Source organism: Triticum dicoccoides, chromosome 1A (genome assembly GCF_002162155.2).
Source record: "Triticum dicoccoides isolate Atlit2015 ecotype Zavitan chromosome 1A, WEW_v2.0, whole genome shotgun sequence".
NCBI lineage: Eukaryota > Viridiplantae > Streptophyta > Magnoliopsida > Poales > Poaceae > Triticum > Triticum dicoccoides.
This window is the reverse complement of record NC_041380.1, coordinates 560,784,803-560,795,726: the sequence shown is the minus strand read 5'-3', so window position 1 is coordinate 560,795,726 and position 10,924 is coordinate 560,784,803. Positions and strand designations below refer to the sequence as shown.

Below are 10,924 nucleotides of genomic sequence, written 5' to 3'. Positions count from 1 at the left end.
GGGGGGGTTCCGGGCTGTCCATGAGGCAGGGGGGCGCACCCTAGGGGGTGGGCGCGCCCCCACCCTCATGGGCAGCCCGAGACTCTTCTGACCTACTTTCGGTACTCCGTGCGCTTCTTCTGCTCCAAAAATGATCTCCGTCAAGTTGCACGTCAATTGGACTCCGTTTGGTTTTCCTTTTCTGCGATACTCTAAAACAAGGAGAAAACAGAAACTGGCACTGGGCTCTAGGTTAATAGGTTAGTCCCAAAAATCATATAAAAGTGTATAATAAAGCCCATTAAACATCCAAGATAGATAATATAACAGCATGAATACTTCATAAATTATAGATACGTTGAAGACGTATCAACCAGAAGATGGACACCGGAGGTGGGCCGAGGAGGCCACAACCCACCAGGGCGCGCCTGGGGGGCCTGGCGTGCCCAGGTGGGTTGTGCCCACCTGGTGCCCCCTCTGGTGATTATTGGATCCAATATTTCTTAAATAATCCATAAAAAATCTCCGTGAAGTTTCAACTCATTTGGAGTTGTGCAGAATAGGTGGCCTGACGTAGCTTTTTCAGGTCCAGATTTCCAGCTGCCAGAATTCTCCCTCTTGGTGTGTATCTTGCAAATTGTGAGAGAAAAGGCATTATAATTACTCCAAAAAGCATTATTATGGATAAAAACATTATAAATAATAGTAAAAAAACATGATGCAAAATGGATGTATCAATAGGTAGTATTTTATAGTGTCCACTTATTTGTTTTCTTATCAGTTACAGTTAGCAACATGGTTCTTCAGAGAGATGATCGTAAAGAGCTTATTTCTTATTGACCCACTCCAACAGGATCATTGGCCTCCATTGTCAGATATTTCTAGGATGAACATGTCCAAGATCCCGGTTCAAAACCTGTAAGGATGATCCCCTATTATGCTACTCTTGATCTGAACATTTTCTGATTACCTAAATTCTTATTGATATGCTAGTTAAGAAATATCTAAACATTTTTAATTTTGTGAAGAGCTTTCGTTGCAACATATATAATTATATATGTAAGCAATGGCTATTTAGATAGTAAAATGCATGCTGGTGAGGCTTTTCATTTGAATGGCCATAATCTTAATCTATTTCTGTCTTACTCCGAGTTAAACGACTAGATCCCGATACAAAAGATTAGATGACTGAAGGAAAGTGGTATCCAGTAGCTGCTAACAGGGTAGTTTTTTTAGAAAAGGAGCAGGGTAGAATTTGGGAAGGATCAATATTAAAAGCTTTCGATAGAACAGAGATTGATGAGGTCCGGGTGCATCCTGCATGTGCAATCATTATTGAGGAGACCTGTTGAGATGAAGTTAAAAGGCCGAAGGTATTGTATTCACACTACACCACAACACTTAATTGGGGGCAATTAACTGCCGGGAGAAGTATGTGAATAAGGGAAAAAGATCTGCCGGAAAGCTTGTTACTGCCGGTAGAAGTACTTTAGGGTAGAAAAACTGCCGGTAGAACTTGGCGAACAAGGGCGCATAAACTGCCGGTAATCATGTCCACATTAAAGGGCACACTATCTGTCGGGACAACCAAACCATGGCCCATTAGCTGCCGGGGACCGTATTTTAGCGAGAGACCGAAATAATATTGGGCCAAGGTGCGTGCTAGCGAGGGTAGGCCCGTGAGAGGCGAAAATTTTGGCACCGAACGAAGTATAGACTCGGCCCCAATCTCCCAGACTCCTCTTTCAAATCGCCCCCAAATCGAGTTTGTTGTGCCCTCGCCGCCGCCCCCAAAGGCGATGTGCCCTCGCCGCCCCCAAACTGCCAGTAATGGTATATGCCGGGAGAATATAAACTGCCGGGAAATACATGCGCCAGGGCAGAAAAACTGTCGGGACAAGTAATCCCCGACAGCCATTCTCGTGGCGGTTCTATCTGTCGGGAGAACTACTGTCCCGGCAGTTTATCTGCACTTTAAATAGCCTTTTCCCGACAGTTTTTCTGTCCTTCCATCAATGTTGTGGTGTAGTGTCACTTCTATATAAATATATTATATGTTATGTTCAGATAACCTAAAATCAAGTACAAAATTTTCTTTGCAATTACTATTGTGCTGTGCTATATTTGCAGGAACTATTGTTTTACTGGCTTAGTATATGCATGCATTACTGTCTTTTATCACACATATTTACCCCAATAAGAGTCGCGCAAGGGGCGGATGCTCGCGCATGCCAAGTCGGCAAGCTGTACTGTTGAGCGCGCACGCGTATTGGCCAGAAAAGAATAGGGAGAGGCAGATATATTTTCCTCAGATTAGCCTGTCCGTATACGGCCGCCCCCTCTCCTCACTTTCGTCTTCCTCTCCTCGCACACGCAACCTTTGCCTCCACTCCCTCGCCTCTTCCCCTTCTTCTCCTCGACATCTCCACGAGTGGGGGAATAACGAACTCGAGCTTGGCGACAGGGATTCGAGCGCCAGCACTCCATCTCCGGCGGAGGGGTTGCGCGCGGGTGGCGGCGATTTCGATCTGTGTGTGCCTCGTTGCTGGAGGCGGCCGCCCGATCCAGCAACTGGTGAAGCAACTCCCGACCAGCGACCATCCCTCCTCGCCCGCGTCTCTGCCCCGCACTCGTTTCGCCAGCAACCTCGACTAGATCGGCATCTGGTGCAGGAGGCTCGGGGTGGTTGTGGGCCTCGTGGCGGCGGCCTCCTCAGCGGCGTCGCCGGACAACCTCCACGCGCGGAGGAGGCATCTCCACGGGTTCCCTGAGGTGAGCACCCTTTTCTCTCTCGTCTCACCCTTTTCTCTCGATAACGCCCTGATCCATCGGCCGTCATCGGCCTCGCTCGCCTCATCTCCTCTCTCTTCACCAGCCCAACCATGGAGGATGGGACGAGAATGTTTGTGGCCAGCTAGTGGATGCGGGTCGGAGCAGCGAGACTCCCGCCTATGCCTCGCGCGGCTCGGAGAGACGCTGAGCTCCAATGACCCATGGACGCGCCGGCCAGTGCGGGTGGCCCGCTCGATGCTTTCAGCCAGAGATTCACAGGAAGCTCGCGACGTTGCTACCCTCCATCTCCCTCACACACGACTTACGCCGTCGCCAGGATCCCCATTTTCTTCCTGTACTAGTGCTGCTAGCTCGTTGGCGACGGTTATGACGCCATATGTGGCTTCACTCGGCCCCTCGTCCCCGGCAGCAGCCTTCTTGACGGTATGGTCTTCCCACTCTCCCTCTCCCTTAATTTCTAGGGTTTCGAAGTTGGTTTAGTAGCTGAATCATGGTCCATGAATCTGTCTAAAATGAAAAATTGCTACTGAATTGAAATTCTACCTGTTGATTCTGTTGCCCAGTGACCATCTGAAAGGTTCTATTTCGACACTGCAGCTGTAATCGGATTGTTACAGTTCAGATTAAGGGGATCAAGAATTGAAGATTAGTCATCTGTTAGCTCTAAACATGATTACGTATGATTGGATGGTTGATCTTAGTTGACCATGATAAAACTGTGGAGCATACACAGGATTTTCTAGCAAGGACCTTCTTTAACTTGAGTTCTGATGATGAAACTTGAACTATAAGATTTTGTTCATCGATTAGAAATAAGCAAGAATCAACCAATTCCTGATTGTACTTACCACAATGCAAAATAATGTAAAAATCTACATGCAATGCTCAGTTGGAGTTTGATTTTCACATCGACATGATTTAATTTCAGTCTTGTAGAGTCTAGACTGTGGCAGATCCTGTTCATGTCCATGCGGACGATTCAACTCTGCCTCTGCTTGAACTCGATCATGTGTTCCTTCCATTTGATGTTTGTATTGATCATAACACTGATTTGTTGCAAATGGATGGAAGACTGCTATTGTGACTTGATGTAGTTTTGGACTGAATATTCCTCACTTCGAGGAATGATGTTTGCTGAAATCAATGGGGTTTTTTCAGTACCCCAACAATTTTATTCCGTGGTACCCCATGGACTGGATCAAGTTTTTCTTCCAAAAATCTATTCAATCTACTATGAGGTTACTTATTTGATAGAGAGAAATGTTCTCTGTATAGTGGGTACAAGTACTCATGATAGATCCTTTATTTAATTCATGTTATCAGGTTGATGTATCAGTTTTATGTACCGCCGTGATGTGATGTTAATGATAATACTTGTCTTGAGAGTTATATCAGGTTCCAGCCATCCTTTGAGCTTGACATGGCATTTTTTGCACCCAGGATTAAATCATGTTATCTTGCTATTTGCTTCCAAGCCTAAATATTTCTCATCCATACATGATTTTATCTATAAGTTTGGTCGCGACATCGATTGCCTATCTTGACAACATTGGTGCTGAAGTTATCGAGCCTCCAAAGAATGGGATATTCAAATGTCACAGAACTCGTCGGTGATGTTATCGAGCATTCAGGGAAACCAAATGTCATAGTTTCTACAAATGTACATGAGATATTGGAATGCCCTGTGTGTTTGGTTCCCATGTATCCTCCAATTCATCGGGTATGTCTTCTTGCTGAACTAATCACATTTAACTATAGCATCTCGGTTGCATCATACTAGCCTTATTCTAGGCTTTTGGCTTTCTATGTGTATGCCGATATATTAGAATATCCAGTTGCAAAAGAATATGAAATTGCCAACCAAGGTAGGCAAAGCTAAAATAGGGTTTTGGTTTGTAACCTTTTTCTATGAATCACTTTCACACTAATAGGTGACATCCCTTCCTTTCTATTAACCACCCCATGCATCACGCCGACCTCTGACTAGCTCCCTGCAAACATTTTGGACTTACAGATTGCAGCACTCTCCTTTTTTATTTTCAATGTTGTTGAGAGTGTTCCTTGTGAAATTATTCTACTAGGAGGGTCTGATATCTCATGACTATTTTGAATTTACACTACATATTCTTAAGCTCAGAAAGAAAGTTATGAATGTGTTTAGACTCTAGAGGTACTTTAACTATTTTGTCACATTTCTGCATGCAGTGCTCCAATGGTCAAACCATTTGTTCTGAATGCAAGCCAAGGGTTCATAATGGCCGCCCAAAAGAAGCTAGGGTCCATCATGCCGGGAGAGTGATTCTTCCGTGTATTGTTAAGGGGTGTTTGTAACACAAACTCTATTCTCTCTTAATTAATATACGTGGCAAATCTTTTGCCCGTTTTCAAAAAAATAAAATAATGGCCGCCCAACTTGCAGGAGTGAATTGGGTAACATAAGATGCCCTGCTTTGGAGAAGGTTGGCGCCTCTCTAGAGTTTATGTCCAAGTTCCAGAACTTTGGATGCTTGCGAATGTATCCTTATTATTGCAAGTTAAAACATGAATCAGAGTGCCAATACAGACCCTATACTGGCCCATATGCAGGTTCTGTATGCACTGTCGCTGATGACATTCCATATCAATTTTCAGAGTGTTCTCCAAACTAATTATGTTTGATCTTTCTGTAGGTTTTAGGTTTTGTTGATCTATGTGATGGAATCTTGATATGTAGCATGACTTCCGTCCTGGACAGTTGCCGGGAATGCATCGAGAAAATGCAACATGAATTGATGTTTGAAGTTACAGCCTTACAGGAGCATCAACACAAATTTGCAACGACGAAGTTTATACCATGCTTGTGTAGTCAGTCTGGTATTTTCCTTTCTTGAACATATGAATTGCTTTACTCATTCTATATCTTGCTTTGACAAAACCAAATTTTTTTGCTTGGTATTTAGGGAAACTTGCAAATCCATTATTTGATATGGGAATTGCAGCTTCAAATGCATATGATACTTTTAATCTTTAGATTGCATACGTATGCAGGATCCATTCTCGGAGATGGATGGGATTGCTGGTGCTAAAACTGGTCCTGAACATCCTATGGCCTACGCATCCTATGCCCATTTATGTTCCTTTTTTCCTTGTTCTTGATGTACACACTATAAATCAATTTCACGAATTTCTGATATGATTGCTTCAATGATAATTTTTTGCAGAAGCATTTGCCTTTGGAATTAAAGAAGATCAGAGTATGACACTGACCTGAGATCATACGAAGCGGTGAGCTAATTATGTTGTACTGTGCTTCATGCTTTTCTTTCATAGTCTGCGTCATAAAATTTTCCCTATAGATTTCGGTGCTAGCAAATATGCTAAAGACATACAGAGAAGGCAATCAGTGCAGTGGATTCCAATATTGATGCGAGAAAAATGCCTTTGGGTTGAAGCCCACTTACTGATATTCTCATGGTCTCTCTCTGTGTGTGTAGCTATTCCTATTTGTGATTATCATCTTGTAGGATGTTAATCAGTACCTTACCTTTGACTTCCATTCAAAGTTGAAGCGATTATTACTTATCTATTTATCTGTTTCAATGAATAAGCCCACTTACTAATATTCTCATGGTCTTTTAACAAATATATATACCATCGGCTTGACGGCGAGGAGGGAAGCCCTGCAGATCGAGGAGGACGGCGCGACGACTGTGCTGTAGGTCAAGAGCATGGTCATGTCATGGTACCGCATATCGGTGGTGGTCCGCTTGCCTGCTATGGCGTCCAACACGACTACACCCTTTTACTTGGCCTGCTGTAAGATATGGTTCCTGGCCTAATTAATTTGTTCCTTCTTCCAAGTTCTTACGTAGTGTATGTTCCTTTCTGCTGTAGCAGATTTGATTGGGAGGGTGCTCTTTTGCTTTAAAGACATGATTGGTCGATGTATTTGGTTTTATGATGGCCAGGTTGAGCAAAATCACATGTTTTTTTTTTCAAGTTTGAGAAGAAAAAGACAACGGAACAGGTGATTGATCACAACCATACTTTCAGAGCAGAGCTTTTTCAGTTACAATTAAAGGCAGAAGGTAGCACTTGACATTATTGGTAAATTAATTCTCTCCATGTATGTATGTGCTAATGTAACTAGCATACATCTATACATGGCCTTACTGAGCATGATTTTGCATTTGCTACGACCTACTAACCTAATGTTATGACCAGCATATTAGGGGCTTAGCCAAGTGGGTTATGGCCCAAGTATCTTAATCATTATTAGGGGCTTAGCCCAATTATATTATCGTATTAGGATCGTTTGCTTAGGAGTCAAGTAAACCTCTCTATATAAGGAGAGGAGATGTATCAATCTAATCAAGCAAGAAGCAATCAATATTTGTCGGCTTCCCTTAGGGAGACGGAAGACCTAAACCCTAGCTGCCACTTGTGTCCGCCGCCGTCGCACCAGCCGCAAGGACGGCGCCCAGCCGCGGGCCGCCGCACAATCTCCTCCGACCTCCTCCCTCCTTTCCTTACAGGCTACGCCCTAGACCGGGTAGAACCCTAGTTTCTACCAATTTGGTATCCAGAGACTCAGGTTCGATCATGTCGTCATCCCCACCCACGCCTCCGCTGCCCATCATCACCACCGCCTCGATGACCATGGCCGGGTCCCGAACGCCGCCGGCCCCGATCACCTCTGCGCCGCCGTCGACGATCCTCGTCTTCATGCCGGAGGAGATGTCCAGCACCTTGCGGGACCTCGTGACGGCCGTCCAGGGCATCGCCCTATACCTGGCCAGCCCGCACGCCACCCCGCCGGCTGCGCCCCCGCCTACAGCCATCCGGCGCTGCACTGGCCGATCCAGAACGCATCTGGCCCGAGCGGGATGCCCCTGCTGCCGTTCCAGGCGGGACACACCAGCGGGCCTCCATCGCTGCTGCACCTACAGCCGCCCTCAGCCGCGGCCCAGCTCTGGCTGCCGTGGCCGTCCCAGGGCGCGCCTGCAATTGGCAGGACACCACTGCTGCCGTTCCAGGCGGGGCACCACAGCGGGCTGCCACCGCCGCTGCTGCACCTGCAGCCGCCCCTAGCCGCGGCTCCCCTCTGGCCGCAGTGGCCCCCTACTGCCACCGCGGCTACCGCCGCGTCCGCCCACTCTCCACAACAGCCGCTGCAACTCCAGGCGCCACCTCTGCCCAGCTCCGGACTGCCGTCACCGGCCGGCTTGCCGATACAACAGGTCCGGTTCCCGCCCTCCCCGTTGCCACTACCAGCTTGGGCGGCTGGGTCTTCGCCATCGCCAGTCTACACCACGGCTCCGAAGCAGCCGACCCCGTTTCCACAGTTCGACAGGCCATCCGGCTCCGCGGGTCCCTACCCGGAGTACTCCGACCAGGCGCCACCTGCCTCGCTGCTCCGCACCTCTGAGCCAGCTCAACACGGCACTCCGACCCAGACACCGCCGCGGTTCGCCAAGATTGACTTCGCCACCTATGACGGCACGAAGGACCCCCTCAACTGGCTCAACCAATGCGACCAGTTCTTTCGCGGGCAGCGCACGAGCGCACCTGGCTCGCCTCTTACCACCTCCGTGGCGCGGCACAGACCTGGTACTACGCCCTTGAGCAGGACGAGGGCAGCATGCCCCCTTGGGAGCGCTTCCGCGAGCTCTGCCTCCTTCGTTTTGGGCCCCCGATCCGCGGGAGCCGCCTGGCGGAGCTAGGCCGCCTTCCCTTCACCTCCACGATTCAGTACTTCGCTAACCGTTTCCAGGCCCTGGCAAGCCACGCGTCGGGCGTGACGGCGCAGCAGCGGGCCGACCTCTTTGTCGGTGGACTTTCGGATCACATTCGCGTGGACGTGGAGCTTCAGGGACCCCAAGATCTCCAGACGACCATGTACTACGCCCGCGCGTTCGAGCGCCGCGCAGTGGCCGTCCAGCAGGAGTCACCGTCCCGGGCCACTGGGTCGGCCTGCTCAGGCTTCTGCGGCACCCCTCGCCGCGACCGCGGCACGCCCGTTCCACTGGCTCACCTCAGTCGAGCTACTCGAGCGTCGCCGCCAAGGGTTGTGCTTCAACTGCGACGAGCCCTACACGCCCGGCCACGCCTGCCCACGACTCTTCTACCTGGAGGTTGCAGACTACATTCCGGAGGACGTCGTCGCTGCCGACCTTGCCGCCCCAGCTGTCGCGAAGGTGTTTGACGCTGGTTGATCACCTCGAGGAGTTCAGCAAGCGCTTCCCCACCTTACAGCTCGAGGACGAGCTGTTTGTGCAGGCGGGGAGAAGTGTTATGACCAGCATATTAGGGGCTTAGCCAAGTGGGTTATGGCCCAAGTATCTTAATCATTATTAGGGGCTTAGCCCAATTATCTTATCGTATTAGGATCGTTTGCTTAAGAGTCAAGTAAACCTCTTTATATAAGGAGAGGAGATGTATCAATCTAATCAAGTAAGAAGCAATCAATATTTTCTCAGCTTCCCTTAGGGAGCCGGGAGACCTAAACCCTAGCCGCCTCTTGCGTCTGCCGCCGTCGCACCAGCCGCAAGGACGGCGCCCAGCCGCCGGCCGCCGCGCAATCTCCTCCGACCTCCTCCCTCCTTTCCTTACAGGCTACACCCTAGACCGGGTAGAACCCTAGTTTCTACCACCTAAACACATCTACTACAGTACCTAGGTTTCTCTATAGAAAAGGTCAAGTGTAATCCTAATTTGGGCTACTGAATTTTAGCCCCTTCACTGGTTAAACCATGGTCGTCTACATGTTTATGACTGATGTTTCACAAGCGAGCTTCAGTCTAGCTACCACCTGTCCACTATTTAGGAATGCATACAAGCAATTCCTGTACGGAGCAACACCACACAAGTTCTATGTTTCAGAACAAGCATTCTGCATTTTCAGAGATTAACAACTGAAAAATTGTTCAGTCTGATAAAGTAGATCTATGCTAGCAACTAGCATCATCATTCTTTGTGCTGGATTGGTCAAACGTTGGACATTTGAAGAGAAGGAACTTCGTGTGAGATTAATATCTTTCTGATCAGTAGCATCATCCGTGACAAGGATTTATAATGAATGGCCATTAGAAGAGAGGAAAGGACGGACAGAAGGTGCAATATTATCATGTACAAAAGACTTACACCTTACTTGGAAGTTTCTATAAGGAAAATAATTGGGTTGATACCAGTTTTTATCATATTTGGTGCATTGCAGGTTTGCTACACAATTGAATATGTTCCATTATTTATTGATTTTCAACATTGGTGCATCTGGGTCCCACGCTGTGGCGTGGACACGGTGGCCCTGCCGAAGCGGGTGTGGTCGAGCCACTGGATGATGTAGCCGGTGGCTCCAGTCACGCACATCGGCTGGTCCTGCTCCGGCGAGCAGCCACCACCCTTCCTGTCCTGATATCGCCTTGCATCTCCTTTAGGCCATGTTCGTTTAATCCCCTCACCACAGGGATTGAAGGGGATTGGGGAGGTTTGAGGGAGATTTTGACTTGCAAGGGATTTAATCCCTTTCAAACCCCTCCAATCCATGCCTAACCGAACAAGGCCTTAGGTGAGGGTGTTGGACGCGGAGCAGGGAGTAAAAAATTGTGGAGCTGTCAGTCCGTAAACGCTCTTGCAAGAGTTTTACTTATCCACACCCGAAAAGCAGCTAAGCTGCAGTTTGTTAGTGATGTGCTACAGTTTCACTTATATGGAAAGAGACGAGATTCATTTGCATTGCTTGTAATGCTTTTCTCTTTGGATCAAAGAGCTCACCATTGTCGTGTATATGTGCTAACAAGAGGTGAACAAAGTAGCTGAATGGGCGAAGGCATACCTGGCACCGCAGAGTCACCGCTTAGGCGGCGCCACCGGTGGCGCCCCAACCTCTAGTACATATACTAGCATAATACACGTGCGTTGCTACGGAACAAACAAAGAAACAAATAGAAATTGATCAATAATCAAAAGATATTAACACATGATCATTGATCTTTAGATCCTAGGCAAACATAAAGAAAATGGCCTCGTCTCCATCTGTTCCTTATACTCGTATGCTTAATTCTAGGTTGTGCCTCTAGCTCCATTTCCATCACATCATCGCTACTTTGTGAGCGGGGAGATCTACACGTACGATGCAAGTTAGGTAAAAGAAGCCACCTCGTACCCCCTCGTC

General features: G+C 47.8%; 1 long non-coding RNA gene across 1 annotated transcript; it reads left to right on the top strand.

The window, feature by feature from the left end:
• The first annotated feature begins 2,314 nt into the window (after positions 1 to 2,314).
• Positions 2,315 to 10,182, top strand: LOC119289888. Its single transcript, XR_005141642.1, has 9 exons — positions 2,315 to 2,751; positions 2,855 to 3,195; positions 4,213 to 4,492; positions 4,978 to 5,358; positions 5,442 to 5,625; positions 5,973 to 6,567; positions 6,649 to 6,778; positions 9,682 to 9,864; positions 9,968 to 10,182. It is a non-coding gene; the product is annotated as an uncharacterized LOC119289888 (long non-coding RNA).
• Positions 10,183 to 10,924: the final 742 nt, after the last annotated feature.